The sequence below is a fragment of the Triticum aestivum genome, chromosome 3B, assembly GCF_018294505.1.
Source record: "Triticum aestivum cultivar Chinese Spring chromosome 3B, IWGSC CS RefSeq v2.1, whole genome shotgun sequence".
Taxonomy (NCBI): domain Eukaryota; kingdom Viridiplantae; phylum Streptophyta; class Magnoliopsida; order Poales; family Poaceae; genus Triticum; species Triticum aestivum.
The window spans coordinates 697716930-697727334 of record NC_057801.1 but is presented as its reverse complement, the minus strand read 5'-3'; positions in this window follow the sequence as shown (position 1 = coordinate 697727334).

Here is a 10405-nt window from a genome sequence, read left to right as displayed (position 1 = left end):
AAATGGCGAAGGAACATCGGAGGATGACCCCTCCAAGAAACAGCCCAAGCGTCGGCGTCAGCGGCGCCGCTCTAAATCCCGCCACAGCAAGAGTGAAGATTCCGGCACCGGAGATAATAACACCCCAGACAGTGCCGAAGACAACCCACTCCAGCAAGATTCAACACAGGAGGACGGAGACGCCAGCCATCATGAGAGAGCGGCAGAAGAAGAGGTAGAGGATTATATGCCTCCCTCCGGAGACGAGGCAAGCCTCGACGACGACGAATTCGTCGTGCCTGAGGATCCCGTTGAACAAGAGCGTTTCAAACGCAGGCTTATGGCCACGGCAAACAGCCTCAAGAAAAAGCAGCAATAGCTTAGAGCTGATCAAGATCTGCTAGCCGACAGATGGACTGAAGTCCTCGCGGCCGAAGAGCATGAGCTCGAACGCCCCTCCAAAAGCTACCCTAAACGCAAGCTGCTCCCCCGATTAGAGGAGGAGGCGTATGAACCTGCATCACCAGCAGACAATACGGCTGACCGACCACCCCGTGGTCGCGACAGAGAGGCCTCTAGGCCCTTCACTAGAACCGTACCCCGGCATCGCTCGAAAAGCACAAGGCCACAGGGGAACGCTCCGGACTTGCGAGATATATTGGAGGATAAGGCAAGACAATCAAGATCGATCTATGGATCGCGTGGGCGCCCCATGATACGTGACGGCAACCGTCGCGCCAGACACAGTAAGTCCGGCCGGGCTGAACAAAACAGACAAAGCTCTTTTGAGCTCCGTCGTGATATCGCCCAGTACAGAGGCGCCGCACACCCACTATGCTTCACAGATGAAGTAATGAATCATCAAATCCCCGAAGGGTTTAAACCCGTGAATATTGAATCTTACGATGGCACAACAGACCCCGCGGTTTGGATCGAAGACTATCTCCTTCACATCCACATGGGCCGTGGTGATGATCTTCACGCCATCAAATATCTCCCACTCAAGCTTAAAGGACCAGCCCGGCATTGGCTTAACAGCTTGCCAGCAGAGTCAATCGGGAGTTGGGAAGACCTGGAAGCCACATTCCACGATAACTTCCAAGGCACGTATGTGCGACCACCAGACACAGATGACCTAAGCCACATAATTCAGCAGCCAGACGAATCGGCCAGACAATTCTGGACACGGTTCTTAACCAAGAAAAACCAAATCGTTGATTGTCCAGATGCGGAGGCCCTCGCGGCCTTCAAGCATAACATCCGCGACGAGTGGCTTGCCCGGCACCTGGGACAGGAAAAGCCGAAATCCATGGCAGCCCTCACATCACTCATGACCCGCTTTTGCGCTGGTGAGGACAGCTGGCTAGCACGCAGCAACAACCTCAACAAAAATTCTGGCAGTCGGATATCAAGGACCATAATGGCAGGTCGCGTCGCAACAAAAACAAACACCGCATTAACGGCGATAATAGTGAAGATACGGCAGTCAATGCCGGATTCAGAGGCTCTAAACCCGGTCAACGGAAAAAGCCATTCAAAAGAACTACTCCGGGTCCGTCCAATTTGGACCGAATACTCGACCGCTTGTGCCAGATACATGGCTGAAGGAAATATGCCCTAGAGGCAATAATAAAGTTATTATTTATTTCCTTATCTCATGATAAATCTTTATTATTCATGCTAGAATTGTATTAACTGGAAACATGGTACATGTGTGAATACATAGACAAACATATAGTCACTAGTATGCCTCTACTTGACTAGCTCGTTAATCAAAGATGGTTATGTTTCCTAACCATAGACATGTGTTGTCATTTGATTAACGGGATCACGTCATTATGAGAATGATGTGATTGACTTGACCCATTCCGTTAGCCTAGCACTTGATCGTTTAGTATGTTGCTATTGCTTTCTTCATGACTTATACATGTTCCTATAACTATGAGATTATGCAACTCCCGTTTACCGGAGGAACACTTTGGGTGCTACCAAACGTCACAACGTAACTAGGTGATTATAAAGGAGTACTACAGGTGTCTCCAAAGGTACATGTTGGGTTGGTGTATTTCGAGATTAGGTTTTGTCACTCCGATTGTCGGAGAGGTATCTCTGGGCCCTCTCGGTAATGCACATCACTATAAGCCTTGCAAGCAATGTAGCTAATGAGTTAGTTACGGAATGATGCATTACATAACGAGTAAAGAGACTTGATGGTAACGAGATTGAACTAGGTATTGGATACCGACGATCAAATCTCGGGCAAGTAACATACCGATGACAAAGGGAACAACGTATGTTGTTATGCGGTTTGACCGATAAAGATCTTCGTAGAATATGTAGGAACCAATATGGGCATCCAGGTTCCGCTATTGGTTATTAACCGAGAATAGTTCTAGGTCATGTCTACATAGTTCTCGAACCCGTAGGGTCCGCACGCTTAAAGTTACGATGACAGTTTTATTATGAGTTTATAAGTTTTGATGTACCGAAGTTTGTTCAGAGTCCCGGATGTGATCACGGACATGATGAGGAGTCTCGAAATGGTCGAGACATAAAGATTGATATATTGGAAGCCTATGTTTGGAAATCGGAAAGGTTCCGGGTGAAATCGGGATTTTACCGGAACACCGGGGGGTTACCGGAACCCTCCCGGGGGTTAATGGGCCTTAGTGGGCCATGAGGGAGAAGAGGAGGGCCGGCCAGGGCAGGCCGCGCGCCCCCTCCCCCCCTAGTCCGAATAGGACAAGGAAGGGGGGGCGGCGCCCCCCTTTCCTCTTTCCCCTCCCCCCTTTCCTTCTCCACCAAGGCAAGAGGGGGGAGTCCTACTCCCGGTGGGAGTAGGACTCCTCCAGGCGCACCCCAAGGGGGCCGGCCGCACCTCCCCCTCCCTCCTTTATATATGGGGGCAGGGGGGCACCCCATGACACACAAGTTGATCTACGGATCGTTCCTTAGCTGTGTGCGGTGCCGCCCTCCACCATATTCCACCTCGGTCATATCGTCGCGGAGTTTAGGCGAAGCCCTGCGCCGGTAGTACATCATCATCGTCACCATGCCGTCGTGCTGACGAAACTCATCCCCGAAGCTTTGCTGGATCGGAGCCCGGGGATTGTCATCGAGCTGAACGTGTGCTGAACTCGGAGGTGCCGTACGTTCGGTGCTTGGATCAGTCGGATCGTGAAGACGTACGACTACATCAACCGCGTTGTGCTAACGCTTCTGCTTACGGTCTACGAGGGTACGTGGACAACACTCTCCCCTCTCGTTGCTATGCCATCACCATGATCTTGCGTGTGCGTAGGAATTTTTTTGAAATTACTACGTTCCCCAACAGTGGTATCAAAGCCTAGGTGTTATGCGTTGATGTTATATGCACGAGTAGAACACAAGTGAGTTGTGGGCGATACAAGTCATACTGCTTACCAGCATGTCATACTTTGGTTCGGCGGTATTGTGAGATGAAGCGGCCCGGACCGACATTACGCGTACGTTTACGCGAGACTGGTTTCACCGTTACGAGCACTCGTACTTAAAGGTGGCTGGCGGGTGTCTGTCTCTCTCACTTTAGCTAAATCGAGTGTGGCTACGCCCGGTCCTTGCGAAGGTTAAAACATCACCAACTTGACGAACTATCGTTGTGGTTTTTATGCGTAGGTAAGAACGGTTCTTGCTAAAGCCCGTAGCAGCCACGTAAAATTTGCAACAACAAAGTAGAGGACGTCTAACTTGTTTTTGCAGGGCATGTTGTGATGTGATATGGTCAAGACGTGATGAGATATAAGTTGTTGTAAGAGATGATCATGTTTTGTTGAAGTTATCGGCAACTGGCAGAAGCCATATGGTTGTTTCCTTGTTGCATAAGATGCAAGTGCCAAATAATTGCTTTACTTTATCGCTATGCGATAGCAATAGTTACAAGAGCAATAGTTGGCGAGACGACCATGTGACGACACATTGATATAGATCAAGATGATGAAGATCATGGTGTTGTGCCGGTGACGATAGAGATCATTACAGTACTTTGGAGATGGAGATCAAAGGCGCAAGATGATCATGGCCCTATCATGTCACATATTTTGATTGCATATGATGTTTATCTGTTATACATCTTATTCTGTTTTGTTTGACGCTAGCATTTTAAGATGATCTCTCACTAATTATCAAGAAGTGTTCTCCCTGAGTATGCACCGTTGCGAAAGTTCTTCGTGCTGAGACACCACGTGATGATCGGGTGTGATAGGATCTACGTTCAAATACAACGGGTGCAAAACAGTTGCACACGCGGAATACTCAGGTTAAACTTGACGAGCCTAGCATATATAGATATGGCCTCGGAACACGGAGACCGAAAGGTCGAGCATGAATCATATAGTAGATATGACCAACATATTGATGTTCACCGTTGAAACTACTCCATCTCACGTGATGATCGGACATGGTGTAGTTGATATGGATCACGTAATCACTTAGAGGATTAGAGGGATGTCTTTCTAAGTGGGAGTTCTTAAGTAATATGATTAACTGACCTATAATTTATCATGAACTTAGTCCTGGTAGTGTTTTGCAAATTATGTTGTAGATCAATAGCTTGCGTTGTTGCTTTCATATGTTTATTTTGATATGTTCCTAGAGAAAATTGTGTTGAAAGATGTTAGTAGCAATGATGCGGATTGGATCCGTGATCTGAGGTTTATCCTCATTGCTGCACAGAAGAATTATGTCCTTAATGCACCGCTAGGTGACAGACCTATTGCAGGAGCAGACGCAGACATTATGAACGTCTGGCTAGCTCAATATGATGACTACTTGATAGTTTAGTACACCATGCTTAACGGCTTAGAATCGGGACTTCAAAGATGTTTTGAACGTCATGGACCATATGAGATGTTCCAGGAATTGAAGTTAATATTTCAAGCAAATACCCGAGTTGAGAGATATGAAGTCTCCAACAAGTTCTATAGCTAAAAGATGGAGGAGAATCGCTCAACTGGTAAGCATGTGCTCAGATTGTCTGGGTACTTCAATCACTTGAATCAAGTGGGAGTTAATCTTCCAGATAAGATAGTGATTGACAGAATTCTCTAGTCACCACCACCAAGTTAGTAGAACTTCATGATGAACTATAATGCAAGGGATGACGAAAACGATTCCCAAGCTCTACATGATGCTGAAATCGACGAAGGTAGAAATCAAGAAAGAGCATCAAGTGTTGATGATTGACAAGACCACTAGTTTCAAGAAAAAGGGCAAAGGGAAAGAAAGGGAACTTCAAGCAGAATGGCAAGCAAGTTGCCACTCCCGCGAAGAAGCCCAAAGCTGGACCAAAGCCTGAAACTGAGTGATTATACTGCAAAGGAAATGGTCACTAGAAGCGGAAATGCCTTGAATATTTGGTGGATAAGAAGGATGGCAAAGTGAACAAGGGTATATTTGATATACAGGTGTTTGATGTGTGCCTTACTAGTGTTTATAGTAGCCCATGAGTATTTTGATACTTGTTCGGTTGCTAAGATTAGTAACTAGAAACAGGAGTTACATAATAAACAGAGACTAGTTGAGGGTGAAGTGATGATGTGTATTGGAAGTGGTTCCAAGATTGATATGTTCATCATCGCACACTCCCTATACCTTCGGGATTAGTGTTAAACCTAAATAAATGTTATTTGGTGTTTGCGTTGAGCATGAATATGATTTGATCATGTTTATTGCAATACGATTATTTATTTAAAATTAGAGAATAATTGTTGTTCTGTTTAAATGAATAAAACCTTTGATGGTCATACACCCAATGAAAATAGTTTGTTGGATCTCGATCATAGTCATACACATATTCATAATATTGATGCCAAAATATGCAAAGTTGATAATGATAGTGCACCTTATTTGTGGCACTGCCGTTTGGGTCATATCGGTGTAAAGCGCATGAAGAAACTCCATAAAGATAGATTTTCAGAATCACTTGGTTATGAATCATTTGATGCTTGCGAACCGTGCCTTTTGGGCAAGATGACTAAAAACTCCGTTCTCCGGAACAATGGAACAAGCTACTGACTTATTGGAAATAATACATAACGATGTATGCGATCCAATGAGTGTTGATGCTCGTGGCAAGTATCATTATTTTCTGACCTTCACAAAATGATTTGAGCAGATATGGGTATATCTGCTTGATGAAACATAAGTCTGAAATAATTGAAAGGTTCAAAGAATTTCAGAGTGAACTGGAAAAATCATCGTAACAAGAAAATAAAATTTCTACGATCTGATCGTGGAGACGAATATTTGAGTTACGAGTTTGGTCTTCAATTAAAACAATGTGGAATAGTTTCACAGCCCACGCCACCTGGAACACCACAAAGTTTTGGTGTGTCCGAACGTCCTAACCGCACTTTATTGGATATGGTGCGATCTATGATGTCTCTTATCGGTTTTACCACTATCGTTTTAGGGTTGTGCATTAGAGACAGCTGCATTCACGTTTAAAAGGGCACCATCTAAATCCGTTGAGACGACACCGTATGAACTATGGTTTAGCAGTAAACCTAAGCTATCGTTACTTAAAGTTTGGACTTGCGATGCTTATATGGAAAAGCTTTTCAACCTGAGAAGCTCGAACCCAAATCGGAGAAGTGCGTCTTCATAGAATACCCAAAGGAAACTGTTGGGTACTCCTTCTATCACAAATCCAAAGGCAAAACATTCGTTGCTAAGAATGGATCCTTTCTAGAGAAGGAGTTTCTCTCGAAAGAAGTGAGTGGGAGGAAAGTAGAACTTGATGAGGTAATTGTACCTTCTCCCTTATTGGAAAGTAGTTCATCACAGAAATCAGTTCCAGTGATTCCTACACCAATTAGTGAGGAAGTTAATGATGATGATCATGAAACTTCAGATCAAGTTACTACCAAACCTCGTAGGTCTTCCAGAGTAAGATCCACACCAGAGTGGTACGGTAATCATGTTCTGGAAGTCATGTTACTAGACCATGATGAACCTACGAACTATGAAGAAGCGATGGTGAGCCCAGATTCCGCAAAATGGCTTGAGGCCATGAGATTTGAGAGAAGATCCATGTATGAAAACAAAGTATGGACTTTGGTTGACTTGCCCAATGATCGGCGAGACATTGAGATTAAATGGATATTCAAGAGGAAGACGGACGCTGATAGTGTTACTATCTACAAAGCTAGAATTGTCGCAAAAGGTTTTCAACAAGTTCAAGGTGTTGACTATGATGAGAGTTTTTCACTCGTATCTATGCTTAAGTCTGTCTGAATCATGTTAGCAATTGCCGCATTTTATGAAATCTGGCAAATGGATAAACAAAACTGCATTCCTTAATGGTTTTCTTAAAGAAGAGTTGTATATGATGCAACCAGAAGATTTTGTCAATCCTAAAGGTGCTAACAAATTGTGCAAGCTCCATCGATCCATCTATGGACTGGTGCAAGCATCTCGGAGTTGGAATATATGCTTTGATGAGTTGGTCAAAGCATATGGTTTTATACAGACTTTTGAAGAAGCCTGTATTTACAAGAAAGTGAGTGGGAGCTCTGTAGCATTTCTGATATTATATGTGCAAGACATATTGTTGATTGGAAATGATATAGAATTTCTGGATAGCATAAAAGGATACTTGAATAAAAGTTTTTCAATGAAAGACCCTGGTGAAGCTGCTTACACATTGAGCATCAAGATCTATAAGATAGATCAAGACGCTTGATAAGATTTTTCAATAAGTACATACCTTGATAAGACTTTGAAGTAGTTCAAAATAGAACAGTCAAAGAAGGAGTTCTTGTCTAAGTTGCAAGGTGTGAAGTTGAGTAAGACTCAAAACCCGACCATAAGCAGAAAATAGAAAAAGAGAATGATAAGTCATTCCCTATGCCTCAGTTATAGGTTCTATAAAGTATGCTATGCTGTATACCAGACTTATTGTATACCTTGCTCTGAGTTTGGCAAAGGAATACAGTTTTGATCTAATAGTAGATCACTGGACATGGGTCAAGAATATCCTTAGTGGGGACTAAGGAGATGTTTCTCGATTATGGAGGTGATAAAAGAGTTCATCATAAAAGTTACATCGATACAAACTTTTACACTGATCCAGATGACTCTAAGTCTCAATCTGGATACATATTGAAAGTGGGAGTAATTAGCTAGAGTAGCTCCATGCAGAGCATTGTAGACATAGAATATTTGCAAAATACATACGACTCTGTAATATGACAGACCCGTTGACTAAACTTCTCTCACGAGCAAAACATGATCATACCTTAGTACACTTTGGGTGTTAATCACATAGCGATGTGAACTAGATTATTGACTCTAGTAAACCCTTTGGGTGTTGATCACATGATGATGTGAGCTATGGGTATTAATCACATACAGATGTGAATATTGGTGTTAAATCACATAGCGATGTGAACTAGATTATTGACTCTAGTGCAAGTGGGAGACTGAAGGAAATATGCCCTAGAGGAAATAATAAAGTTATTATTTATTTCCTTATCTCATGATAAATGTTTATTATTCATGCTAGAATTGTATTAACCGGAAACATGATACATGTGTGAATACATAGACAAACATATAGTCACTAGTATGCCTCTACTTGACTAGCTCGTTAATCAAAGATGGTTATGTTTCCTAACCATAGACATGTGTTGTCATTTGATTAACGGGATCACGTCATTAGGAGAATGATGTGATTGACTTGACCCATTCCGTTAGCCTAGCACTTGATCGTTTAGTATGTTGCTATTGCTTTCTTCATGACTTATACATGTTCCTGTAACTATGAGATTATGCAACTCCCGTTTACCGGAGGAACACTTTGGGTGCTACCAAACGTCACAACGTAACTAGGTGATTATAAAGGAGTACTACAGGTGTCTCCAAAGGTACATGTTGGGTTGGCGTATTTCGAGATTAGGTTTTGTCACTCCGATTGTCGGAGAGGTATCTCTGGGCCCTCTCGGTAATGCACATCACTATAAGCCTTGCAAGCAATGTAGCTAATGAGTTAGTTACAGAATGATGCATTACTTAACGAGTAAAGAGACTTGCTGGTAACGAGATTGAACTAGGTATTGGATACCGACGATCAAATCTCGGGCAAGTAACATACCGATGACAAAGGGAACAACGTATGTTGTTATGCGGTTTGACCGATAAAGATCTTCGTAGAATGTGTAGGAACCAATATGGGCATCCAGGTTCCGCTATTGGTTATTGACCGAGAATAGTTCTAGGTCATGTCTACATAGTTCTCGAACCCGTAGGGTCCGCACGCTTAAAGTTACGATGACAGTTTTATTATGAGTTTATAAGTTTTGATGTACCGAAGTTTGTTCGGAGTCCCAGATGTGATCACGGACATGACGAGGAGTCTCGAAATGGTCGAGACATAAAGATTTATATATTGGAAGCCTATGTTTGGACATCGAAAATGTTCCGGGTGAAATCGGGATTTTACCGGAACACCGGGGGGTTACCGGAACCCTCCCGGGGGTTAATGGGCCTTAGTGGGCCATGAGGGAGAAGAGGAGGGCCGGCCAGGGCAGGCCACGCGCCCCCTCCCCCCCTAGTCCGAATAGGACAAGGAAGGGGGGGCGGCGCCCCCCTTTCCTCTTTCCCCTCCCCCCTTTCCTTCTCCACCAAGGCAAGAGGGGGGAGTCCTACTCCCGGTGGGAGTAGGACTCCTCCAGGCGCACCTCAAGGGGGCCGGCCGCACCTCCCCCTCCCTCCTTTATATACGGGGGCAGGCGGGCACCCCATGACACACAAGTTGATCTACGGATCGTTCCTTAGCCGTGTGCGGTGCCCCCCTCCACCATATTCCACCTCGGTCATATCGTCGCGGAGTTTAGGTGAAGCCCTGCGCCGGTAGTACATCATCATCGTCACCATGCCGTCGTGCTGACGAAACTCATCCCCGAAGCTTTCCTGGATCGGAGCCCGGGGATTGTCATCGAGCTGAACGTGTGCTGAACTCGGAGGTGCCGTACGTTCGGTGCTTGGATCGGTCGGATCGTGAAGACGTACGACTACATCAACCGCGTTGTGCTAACGCTTCCGCTTACGGTCTACGAGGGTACATGGACAACACTCTCCCCTCTCGTTGCTATGCCATCACCATGATCTTGCGTGTGCGTAGGAATTTTTTTGAAATTACTACGTTCCCCAACAACGGCACCCCCGAAAAGCCTGCTAACGACACCAACAGGGACTGTTGGGTATTCAAGCAGGCAGGCAAGTTAATTGCCGAAAACAATGACAAGGGGCTGCATAGCGATGACGAGGAATAGACCCGACCGCCGAACAATAGAGGACAGAAGGGTTTCCCCCCACAGGTGCGGACGGTGAACATGATATACGCAACGCACATACCCAAAAGGGAGCGGAAGCGTGCACTCAGGGATGT